A 12,569-nucleotide genomic window follows, 5' to 3' on the forward strand; every position below is an offset into this window, starting at 1 on the left:
GAAGTGGTTTCAGGAGGGCTATGCCCTGTTCATGCAATACAATACTGGGCCAGGGTCATCTCAGTCATAGTTTACTCCACTAGGCCTTTGGAGTACTGATCTAGTGGTCATCACAGGCCCACTCCTCATCAGATCTGCTCAAGTGCAAGGGTTGTCTGCTTCTGTCTCAGGTGGGTTTCATCTTGTCTATTGCTCTATCCCCACCTTGGACCCCAACTGGACCTGTGTAACACCAGAAAGGAAGTCATCTCAGGCTAGCTCCCTGTCTGGGTACCCTGTTGCTAGAATAGTGATCACCTTAGGCTCACTTCGTCAAGGAATGATAGGCTAGTGATCATTCAGATGCTCAGTGGTCAGAACAGTGAGCATAGGCACAGCCTCTCTCCTCTCTGCCACCTACTGACACACATGTGACACTGCAGCCATGCCTACAACATCTCTAGGGGCAGGGCTTTAATTCTTATTTGACCTCATAAGAAGTTTTTCTAACACTGATGAATGTGTACACTAAGGTAATAGATGTGAAAATGTAAAAGACTCATTATGAACTACTCACCAAGAAAAGATGAAAAGTCTCCTTATTCACCTTATAGCCTAAGAAGACAAAAGGCCTTCTGTGTCTCTAGAGAGAGCTGTGCTCTGCACCAGTGATCTCACACCCAGCAAGTTGGCAGTAGTTTTCTTTTTAATCCTTAAAACATCCTTAAAAACATAATGGTAAATAATTAACAGCTGAGATAGCTTTATGTGCTAATCTTAATTAATGAAGGGCTATTTTAATGCTTCACTAGTAAATGTTTCAGTTTTAGTATATGTTGGTCACAGCTACTGACGAAGACTGACCTGGTTGGGCTTCCTGATTTGCAGTTCGTCCCACTGTGACAATCATATGTATTCATATTTAAAATTTATGTTTTCATAATTTTAAATGTTGTTTGTTTATCTGTTTGTTCATTTGTTTGTTTTAGCAGAAAATTCAATGTGGCAATACTGGGAAGAAGGGCAGAGTGATCAAGAAAACTCCAAGTCCACCTTGGTGGGAGGAGGTCCTCAAATGAAATCAAAATTTCAATAGAGCACCACAGATAGAAATGAGTCCTTGTTAAATCAGTCCTTGCTCTGCACTGATGACTTTTTCTCATCACGTAAGGTAGTCTGATAACTTGTCAGGACTTTGTGAAACCTCTTCCCCAGAAGAAAAGTCCCCCTTCTGGCTGGAACCTTTTCCTGCTCCCAGTGTGAGATTCTTGAGGAAATTTTCATTGTTGGAGTGGCGGGGGAGGCATTGTTTAAATAGTCTGCTTGAGAGATAAAAGTGTCTCTTTATAATACATTAATTTTTGCCAGGAGGGTTACAAGTAGTACCTTGGAGGATTCAGAAGTTCCTAGGAGAATTTGAAGTACATGTTTAAATTCTGTGTAGATTACCTTCCTTTCTCTTGAGTTCTGATGAGTATCTTTGAATTAGTACATTATTTCTAAGGTAGACCTAAACATTAACTACTAAGGAGGTCTTTAAAGCACTGGGCAGCTACCTGATTTAGTTACTCATTTTTGTTATTGTCATTGTCTTTGTTGTTGTTGTTATTGTTGACAGTTTTAAATGTTTGTTCTCAAAGAAAAGAGATATATGAACATGTTCATGGCATTATATTTGGTGAAAAAATTAGATACTAATCCAGGCAAACAGTATGATCCAACTCATGTTGAAATATTAATACAGAACTATGCAGATCTTAGTGTATATTGAATGGCAGGTGTACTGGCTATTTTTGTGTCAACTTGACACAGCTGGAGTTATCACAGAGAAAGGAGCTTCAGTTGAGGAAATACCTCCATGAGATCCAGCTGTAAGGCATTTTCTCAATTAGTGATCAAGGGGGAAAGGCCCCTTGTGGGTGAGACCATCCCTGGGCTGGTAGTCTTGGGTTCTATAAGAGAGTAGGCTGAGCAAGCCAGGGGAGGCAAGCCAGTGAAGAACATCCCTCCATGGTTTCTGCATCAGCTCCTGCTTTCTGACCTGCTTGAGTTCCAGTCCTGACTTCCTTTGGTGATGAACAGCAGCATGGAAGTGTAAGCCGAATAAACCTTTTCCTCCCCAACTTGCTTCTTGGTCATGATGTTTGTGCAGGAATAGAAACCCTGACTAAGACAGCAGGTAAAGGAATTGTTTCTTGGATTCCCATGTTGAACTGAAAAACACATACCACTAATGCCACGACTTATGAAAAAAAAAACTTTTAGAAGATTTCCTGAATTAATTAATTCATCATCATCTCAACTCGATCATCCTTTCTTTTCTGTCCTGCCAAAATCCATATTTTATAAATTTGGCTCAGCTCTCTAATTTTTATGCAGAAACTTTCATAAAGCATTCAAGAGTGTAATACAATCAACGTTTGGAAGGAAGTTAGAGCAGTTCATACAACAATTTGCAAGCCATTCAAACTGAACATTAATTATCTTCATTTAAAAAATTATGTTTAACCACCCACCAAAGGAAAAAATTTTCTGCCTACTTCCTATTAAATCACCAAGCCTCACATTTCATGGAGACCCCTCTCTCCCTCTCCCATTATTTCTGTATCTTTTCCTTAAAACAGTAAAATAAATCACCCCATCTGACCAAAGACAAGTTTCTTTATATAATTAAGGTTTTGCAACAATGGTTTGCTCTGGATTCTACCATCTATCCTACTCTGCTTGCCAAGGTATTCCAAAAGTCAATTTCCACTGTAGAAATTATCCTGGTGTGCTCATTTCAATTACTAGAGGATCCTTCCTTAAACTTGTATAGTCATTGAAATTTAAATGCATTAATACTAGTTCCATGGATCCAGTGAAAGGACTGTGTTAGACAATTTTGTATGAATTTATTCTTTGTATGTGGTGTGTATGTGTGTGGGGGTGTGTGTTTTCCTTAGTGAAATTTTGTTTCATCACAGTTATTTTATACACTTCAAAATATTCTTCACATTTGTTAATCGAGTTAAAATAAAATAGACATGCAAGAATCAATCAGTTTCCACATACATGTTAAATATTACTTGTTTATTTTAGTGATATTAAAATGAAAGATTACTGTATGTCATGAAAATGACATGGACACTTATCTAATCCTTCTTAATGAATGTGCTAATTTATATATTTGATAATTAAAATGAAATTTTTCTATAATACAGTTACCTACAAATTTCCATGTAATTATAATTACTACAGAGTTGAAAACCCCTACTTCGAAATAGAAAGACATCCCCATTGTTGTACATTTTCTTCACATTATTGTCTGTATTCTATTTTTATCACTTTTTAAAATGTTAGCCTACATTTATCAATTCATATCAAAAAGAATTTACAAGCTGCCAAGTGGATTACGCTGTGACATACTTATCAGTTCTTACAATGCATATGGGAACTGTGCCCAGGCCTTCCAAATATATCATGCAGTCTTTAAAACCAGCTGAGTTTGGTATGACTGATTCATGGACTATGAAAGACTATTATTTGGGCACTGGATATCCATGAATAAAATTTCTGGCTGGATTTCAGAAGAAACTTGTAGTGTGCCATCCAATAAAAAAAAAGAAATTATGAGTTTGACCAAATAGGAAATGGAGATAAAATTCCATTCTTTTTAATATGCTTTGACAATGGAATGTAGATGATGATGTCAAAGGGTCAAACTGTGAAATGCACACTGTAGGAAGCAGAACATAGAACAGACTGTCTGAACAACACTAAAAGCTCAGAAATTATGTATTCCATTAAAATTCAGTATTATGTTTTTTGCTAGAATATGTCATAGATTGAAAAGTATAATATATACTCATATTCATAATCATGGAAAAACAAATGAAATAAAATAATAAAATGTAACCAGTCATTGATAAAATCAGTTACCCTACCCTTTTTATGTTTTTATTAATTTTCAAGTTTCCTAGACAATATAAATGAATTTCATAATCTCTACATATGAGATATGTTATTAAAACAAATGTGTGTGAAAGAAAGGCCATCCAGAGACTGTCCCACCTGAGGATCCATCCCATATATAGACACCAAATCCAGACACTATTATGGATGCCAAGAAGAGCGTGCTGACAGGAGCCTGATATTACTGTCTCCTGAGAGGCTCTGTCAGAGTCTGACAAATACAGAGGCAGATGTTCACAGCCATGCATTGAACTGAGCATAGGTGATGCAGTCTCTGGATGGCCTTTCTTTCACTTTGCCTCTGTATCTCCTCCCATCAGTATTTTGTTCTCCCTTCTAAGAATGACCAAAGTATCCACACTGTGGTCTTCCTTCTTCTTGAATTTCATGTAGTCTGTGAATTGTAACTTAGGTATTTCAAGCTTCTGGGCTAACATCCACTAATCAGTGAGTGCATACCATGTGTGTTCTTTTGTGATTGGGCTACCTCACTCGGGATGATATTTTCTAGTTCCATCCATTTGCCTGTGAATTTCATGAAGTCACTGTTTTTAATAGCTGAGTAGTACTCCATTGTTTAAATGTACCACATTTTTTATATATTAAATATTAACCCTCCATCGGACATAGGGTTGGTAAAGATCTTTTCCCAATCTGTTGGTTGCTATTTTGTTCATTTCACTTACAGAAGCCTTGCAATTTTATGAGGTCCCATTTTTCAATTCTTGATCTTAGAGCAGAAGCTATTGGTGTTCTGTTCAGGAAACTCTCCCCTGTGCCCAAGTGCTTGAGACTTTTCCCACTTTGTTTTCTATTAGTTTCTTCTTCTCCTATTATTGTTGACTTTCTCTTTTCCAACTCCTTTACTGTGTAAGTTTGGCTTTCCTGAAATTTGCACTGGAGATTAACATTGAACTTAGAGATCTGCATAGCTCTATCTCCTGAATGCTGGGATTAAAAGCAAGCCACCACCCCTGGATTTAAGCTTTTCTTTACCTATAACTTGCTCAGTCCCAGGCTGACCTTGAACTGGAAGATCTGTTTACCCTTATCTCCTGGGATTAAGGGGGTGTACCACCACACCTAGGCCAAAGCTTTACAAGACCACTATTTCTCAAGGTCTAGATCAAAAGCCTGTGTCTTCCTACTCAAGATATGGATCACAGTGTGCTCTCCATTTCTGGACTGTTGTTCATTTAAGTTTAAAATTCCAAAATTCAAAATAACCAAGTATCTGTTCAACTCCAAATATATAAACAATAAGTTTAGCAGGGTGGGATCTTGACCTGAAGCCACCACTTCCTTAATCTGTTTATTTACCTGTGTAAAGGATTCAGATCCATTTTGCTTCTTGGTACCTCTTTATTCTCTGAGCCAAACACATTGTACTTTTCCTTTTGATGCTTGCTCCTTTTCATCAAAAGGCTCTTTATAAGAGTAGACTTTGTAACCACACGACAGAATTTATAGCAGGATATTGTGGGACTTACTTTATCAAAATGATTCATCTAAATCTCTTCACCTTTGCCTCAAGCAGATTCTTCAGACAGTGGCAAAAAGCAGCCATGTTCTTCACCAAAATATCACAAAAGCAGTCTTTAGGTCACATACTACTATTCTTTTCCACTAAAACCTCCTGGACCAGGTCTGTACTATTCAAATCATCCTTAGCACCAATGCTTTCCATATTCCTACTAAGATGGTCCCTTAAGTCCCACTTAAAGTGATCCATGGCCTTCCAAATCCAAACTCTCAAAATCCACATTCCTCCAAACAAAAGCATGGTCAGGTACCTATTACCAACTTCTCTCTTCAGTTGTGTTTCCATTGTTGTGAAGACACACCATGACCAAGGCAACTCTTAGAAAGGACAACATTTAATTGGGGCTAGCTTACAAATTCAGAGGTTCAGTCCATTATCATCAAAGCAGGAAGCATGAAAGCTTCCAGGCAGGCATGGACATGTTGTTCTGAAGGGAAACAGGAGAAGATGGGCATTCTCAGGCAGCTAGGTGGGAGCTCTGAAAGCCCATGCCTATGGTGATAGACTTTGTCAAACAAGACCACACTTCCTAATAGTGCCACTCCCTGTTCCAAGCATATTCAAACCCTCACAATTGGGTAAAATTTAGTGGCTCACCCCTAGTGAAGATGAATTCTCCCCCTCTCTACAGTCATTGATTTTCTATAGCTTTTTACTTTTGATGGGTTAATGTGAAATCTCACCTATCTATATTGGCATGTCAACAGGTATTATTACAATTCATGTCTTGTTTATGAAACAACACTCTTCATAGGTGTAGATTCAATGTTATATCTTGGAAACAAAATTTGCAGCAGACTTCCTGTTCCTCTAGTTCATACCATCTATCTTTCCCCTCTTCCACAGTATTCCCTGAGCCTTAGGTAGAAAAGTAATATTGCATATTTATCAAATAGAACCAAAATTATCATGCTTAATTGTTCATTTTGACTAGTTGTAATTTTCTGTAATGGTCTCCATTCTCTGATAAAATAAAGAGCTGTGGGAGCTAAGTTAATTTATGGGAATAAGAGTTCATATTTAGAATACAGTTAGGAATTGTATTGATTTTTAAAAAGTTGCAGTAGTAAAATCTCTTCCTAAGAACCTAAGGCTACTTGCTTGGGTTTTCAGTACTAGATATGACTTCTTTCCTGTTCATCTGACCTTACATACACTTAGACAGTTGATGGCAATCACAAAAATATAACTGTCTTATTGCACTTTTAAGAATGTCTTGCTGTGGATTCATTGCTATGATCCATATACATTGCCACTGTGTAAAATTATTGAATCCTTCCTTCCCTTGGTAGAAATAATACATAATACCATCTGGGGCTATAAAAATGAGTCCTTTAGGAAGATGCAATCAGATATCGTTTGAATTCTTTGAGTCCTTTGTTCAATATGCATAGTATCTTCTGAAGTAGGGACCTATTTTCAGTCTCTGGGAGACAAGCAGAAACAAAACAGTAGTCTATATTTTCTAGGAAGTTTTTTGGACTCCCCTAACTAACAACATGAATAGATTTTTCTCATACCTGTTATTGAGCCTTTTGTCAGGAAACTATGGCTCTTGGGGAAGGCATTGTTATCTCAAATGGCACAATTTCATTTATAGTATGTGGGGATTTATATGCATTATATATCATTTAGGTAGGGGTGAAATAATTTGAATCCTTACTGCTATTTCAAGTATTCTTAGTGTTATTTATCCCATCTCTCTCTAGGCTTCTCCTTCTATATTGCTTTCCCTGTCTTGACCCTAATTAAAGTCTCCCACTCTTTTGCCATTTCCCCACCATATTTCCTGTATACTGCTGTTTTTCTCTCAGAGTTCTTGTCCTATCCTCCATTGTTTTTCTATTTTACTTTCCATATTTATGAAATAGATAGAAAAATAAAGATGAATAAGTGCAATAAACACATACTTTTCAATAATAACTATAATTAATAATGGCCTGAACTCTCCTTTCAAAATACAAAGTACCTGAATGGTTTAATAAGCGCAGTCATCTTTCTGTAGTCTACAGAAACTCTGATTTATAGATAGATACCAACATAAAGGCAAAGGATGAAAAAGGGGATTTAAATAGGAACAAAGCAGATGTGGCTATTCTTGTATCTGATGAAACAGACTTCAAAATAAAACTATTCAGAAAAGATAATGAAGGGCACTTCATTCTAATCTAGGGAACAGTCAACTAAGAAGACTTAAAATAAAAAAAATATGTATCACACTCTGGGGCACTCAGTTTCATAAAAAGAATACGACTGTAATTAAAATCACAAATTAATACCAATCCAATAATAGGAGGTAATTTTTGTGCCCCATTTTTTTAATAATCTCTTCATTCCTACTGTGTAGTGTCCATGGTACTAGAGGGTACTCTGCATGTTACCAGAAAAGAAAGATAACCACCAACTCAGCTACTAAGCCTCCAGTCTACAGTAATGTCCTGTCAACATAATAAACTGAACCAAAAATGGCACATAAATTGTGAGAGTAACCAACTACTATTTAATTGAATTTAAGTCTCATGCCAGGAAGTAAAACCTTTCTATGTCTAACACTGCTTGAGTGACCTGAGATTAGATAGGCAATCGGTCTAAGGGAAAATCAGACATGATTGTTCTGCTAATGGAACGCAATAATTAAATTGCCCTAAATGACATCCTACTATACCCATAAATCAGTGTCTTGCTCAGCCACGATTAGAGACAACTCTTCATTTAGTAGAGGGAAACTAATAAGTAGAGCCACAACTAGTCATTGTTCAAAGAGTAAAATACTTTGAAACACTTAATTCTAACTGTGATGTCTCTATCAAACCCCTCCCGTCAGGACTTAGGAAGCTATGCTGAAGAGGAAGCAGAGAGATTATCAGAGCCAAAGTAGATGGATGTCACCAAGGAAACAGTGTATTCTAGGCACAACAAGACTAGCATACATATGAACTTACAGAGACTATGGAAGCATGCACAGGGCTTATACAGGTTCAAGTCAAACATGGTCCTAGTACTGAGAGGAACAAGTTGACAAGGTCTCCTATACCTAACCAAGAAGCTATATCTAACTGACAAGCACTTGCTAAGAAAAAGTTAGTTTTTATCCTAATGGAGTCTCACTGGGTATATAAACCATCCTTAAGAGTAGGTACCAATGCCTTCAGTAGATGTACAACACAAAAGGAACTCAATAGTGGTTTTGTATGGTTGTTAGTTTGTTTTGTTTTGTCTCCTATTGCTTTGTTTGGGAACTTCTTACCCTAAGAGTCTTTTGCTTGTATATTATAGCTTCCAATTTCATGTTTTTATGGTGGTGGTGTCCCTGTCTGTCTGTAGGTGTGTTTCTTGTGCTTTTTCACTTTCTTTTTTAATTCCAGTTGTCATGTTTTTTAGTCAAATGTTTTCTAAAGCAAAAGAGAAAAATAACTTTTAGAGTTGAATGAGTAGTGAGTGGGGATGATTTGGTAAAAGATGGGGGAGGTAAAAATACCATCAGAATATATTATATGGATTTTCAATAAAAATAATTCAGAAAAATAAATGTAATACTACTTATAAGTAGAAAAATCAGATAGAGTACAAATAAATGACTTAATGATACAATTCTAAAGTTTTGAAAAGCAAGAAGTAACCAAACCTAAATCCATTGGGCAGCAAGAAATGATAATAATGAGAAGAGGACATTAGTGATAACAAAAATATTACAAAGAGTAAATTAGTATAAGAGCTTGTTCTGAGAGAAAATAAAACCAACAAACCATTGGCTTGACTAACCACAAAAAAAGATGTAATCATGTTCATATAGTCTTGGATGTGAGGCTATCCACTGAAGCATTTTTGACTTGCTAATGGCCATGTCCTTAAAGAAAACCTACTTTCCCTTTCCCTACAGCTATCAATTACTAATAGCTCCTCAACTAGGGATGCAACTTCTCATTCACTTTGTTGTTCTGTGCCGGAATTTTGCCTGACTTGAGGTTTCAAAACTCGTCTGTCTGCTTGCTGTGACAATCTTCTGTGAATTATATATGCAACTTACTTTTCTGATCAGAAAACACCTTGTTATATTCATCTACCATTCTCTCACACGGTGATCATGCCTTAGTTTCTTATACTTTACAGAATAACCCACTTGTGATTCTCATATATACAGCAAAATGAAGTTTCTTTGATGAGAGATGTATTAATCTTTGTATCTAACAATAAGTCATTAGAATCAGTTTAATACTGTATCCATTTAACAGAATAGTTGTAGTAAGTTATCTCATAGGACACATAACTTGCAAAGCCACATGTTTTTAACCACCTTAATCATGATAATTAGGAGTGTATCTTAGATGAAATCAGAAAGTAGTTGGTTACTACCATAACATCTGTGCCATTATCATACCTACCATGTCAGGACAGTCACTGTAGTTTATAAAAGTCAGAGAGTAATACTGACAGTTACTTTTACAATCCAGTTGCATTCATAACCACTTGTATCACTATGAAAGCTGACCAGTGGGAATGAAGCTTCTAGGTCAGCACTACTCTGACTTCTCCATGTTCTATGACTCAAATGCATGACATCTTCAGCAAAAGTTTTATAATCAAGTCCCAGATGGTAACCAAAAACAATCCCAGTAGCCTATGATGTTTGGAGATCTACGGGATCCTATTGGCTGACACTTCCAAGGAGTCTCTTTCTCTCTCTCTCTCTCTCTCTCTCTCTCTCTCTCTCTCTCTCTCTCTCTCTCTCTCTCTCTTTCTCTCTTTCTCTCTCTCTCTCTCCCTCATTTGTATTAGGTATATATAGATGTAATATATAATATATGTATATTGTATATTTATAAGAAAGTTTTGAAAATAGTAGGTTTTATTTCTTTAAAAATAGCTGAGCAAAAATATCAATCTCAAAATAAAGATAAAAAAGGGCAAAAAAAAAAAAAAATCCTGAGGAATCAAACTAAAGGCCTTTTTAACTATAACACCTTTACTTTAGAATTTTTAGGGTAAAGTATAAACTGTAAGTTATGATTTTCTTCATATTCCTCCTCACTCCAAACAATCTTTAATTAAGCTCAGAATCTAGCTTAGTGGAATAAAGTTAAATGTGCCATGAAAAATAGGCTAAGAAGCTGTCTACCTTTTTCCTTTCTAACATTTTTCATCTGAATGGCATGCTGTGAACACACACTTAAACTGATTGGTATTAATGCATGCACACAAATTCTAAAATGTCAGCAAGATTCATTTGCTTTAAAGTTATATTAATTCTGATGATTACAGTAAGTTGGGTAAATAAATCTTAGTGATATACAAAAAAAAATTAGTTTCTATTAGAATCAAGCCTAGAATTTTTCTTCTGCACTGTCTCCCTTTCACTAATTACACACCAATTTTTAAAAAAACCTAGTGTTACAAGTCCTAAACTAATATAACACTAATAAATGAAACAAACAAGGCCATTTCCATACATCAGCTTGTGCTCTGGGAGATATACAAAAAGCAAGATACAAATAAGCACACTGAATATACTAGTGAGAGAGATGGGGGAAGGAGAAAGGAAAGAAGAAAGAAAGAAAGAAAGAAAGAAAGAAAGAAAGAAGGAAAGAAAGAAAGAAAGAAAGGAAGGAAGGAAGGAAGGAAGGAAGGAAGGAAGGAAGGAAGGAAGGAAGGAAGGAAGGAAGGAAGGAAGGAAGGAGAAAATGTTACGGGAAAAGAAAAGATGGTTTAGAAACAAAAGACAGATGGGCACCTTAACTAGGATGGTCAGACACTTTCCTCTTAGGAAGTCTCATTTTCAGTGATACTGGAATTATAAAAAGAAGGTAGCATTGCAAAGACAACCCAAAAAAAGGCAAAACGGCAAAAGAGTGTGGTGGAAAGAACTAGAGGCATATAACATTGGCATAGTCAAACTGACTAAAACAGAATCCGGGAGTAAGAGGCACCAGATGAGCTCAGATAGCACAGCAAGAATCAGGTAATAGAACTATGCAGCTACCAGCAGAGGTTGGAATGTGAACCTTTGAAATCAGATGGGAAAATTTAAGTGTCTTTGGAGAGTGTGTGATGCAACCAGGAGATTGACATTAACACTTCCCTCTTTTCATCCTCACGTCACTGAAAAATAAGTACATTTAGAAAAAAATATCTGAAAACCCAGAATAAAGCTTTATTTAATATATTCTACATTATCACAATGAAGATACTTAATACTCTACTCTCAGTTTTCTATTCTACAAGCTGGAAGTATCCATCATAGTTCTTCAAACAGATCTAAATTAGTTGAGATTTGAAATGACCATTGTTAGAATGTAAAGTCACTTTTTTCTTTTCCCCTTTCTATGAAGAACTAAAAATAGATGCAGAAAGAACTGATTATTAATACCTGCTATAATGACTGATAGAAGAAGTGAAGTCTGTGAGTGAAACATTTTGTATAGTTTGGATTATTCCAAAGCACACACTGAAACAAGACTGTGTATGGAGTACTTTGTTTGGAAGACATCCCAGGAAATGAAAGAGAGATAAACAAATAAAGAGAACATGATTATTCATGGTGGCATTACAGGTGAGTAGACGTTCAGTCACATGAGGAACTCTTCTAGGAAGATACCTTGTTGGTTTCCCTCTCAAAGATGGCAGGAACATGGCCTTCACCCATTAATTTTTCAGTTCCAAAGGCGAACTGCCCTATACATAATGAAGTTCCTCCATACTCGAGGAAGCCCTAAATCATCATAGGCTCTTGCAACTTAAATTGAGATGGTAGGAAGTTCTAGGAGTGACAGATGCCAGAGGAGCATACCAGGGTCTGTGACAGCACCTATCACATTTCAGTATGTTGTGAAGGTCTTTAGGTTTGAATTGCTCTCTCACAGACTCTGCTGCAAGATGGCTTTCTGTAAACCATGACACGCTTGAAAATACTCAAAGTGATGATGCCTTCCGGACATGTAACCAGGAACTCTGTGAAAAACTCTACCTGAAGAGTAAAGAGACCATACAGAATTTCAAGTCGCACAAGCCAACTCACTCTGCAGATTTCCTCTTGGGTCAGGTTTGTGGCTTTTGATCCACGGCATGTCAAAACATCTGTAAGGATTTAAACCCCTAG

The 12,569-nt window shown here is 36.5% G+C and overlaps 1 non-coding gene across 1 annotated transcript; it reads right to left on the bottom strand.

Moving 5' to 3' along the window:
* Window positions 1-318: 318 nt before the first annotated feature.
* LOC115030992 (small nucleolar RNA SNORA17) lies at window positions 319-450 on the bottom strand. The gene has a single exon (XR_003836584.1). It is a non-coding gene; the product is annotated as a small nucleolar RNA SNORA17 (small nucleolar RNA).
* Window positions 451-12,569: the final 12,119 nt, after the last annotated feature.

The sequence above is a fragment of the Mus caroli genome, unplaced genomic scaffold (assembly GCF_978045245.1).
Source record: "Mus caroli unplaced genomic scaffold, Mus_caroli_1 scaffold_6, whole genome shotgun sequence".
In the NCBI taxonomy this organism is placed as follows: domain Eukaryota; kingdom Metazoa; phylum Chordata; class Mammalia; order Rodentia; family Muridae; genus Mus; species Mus caroli.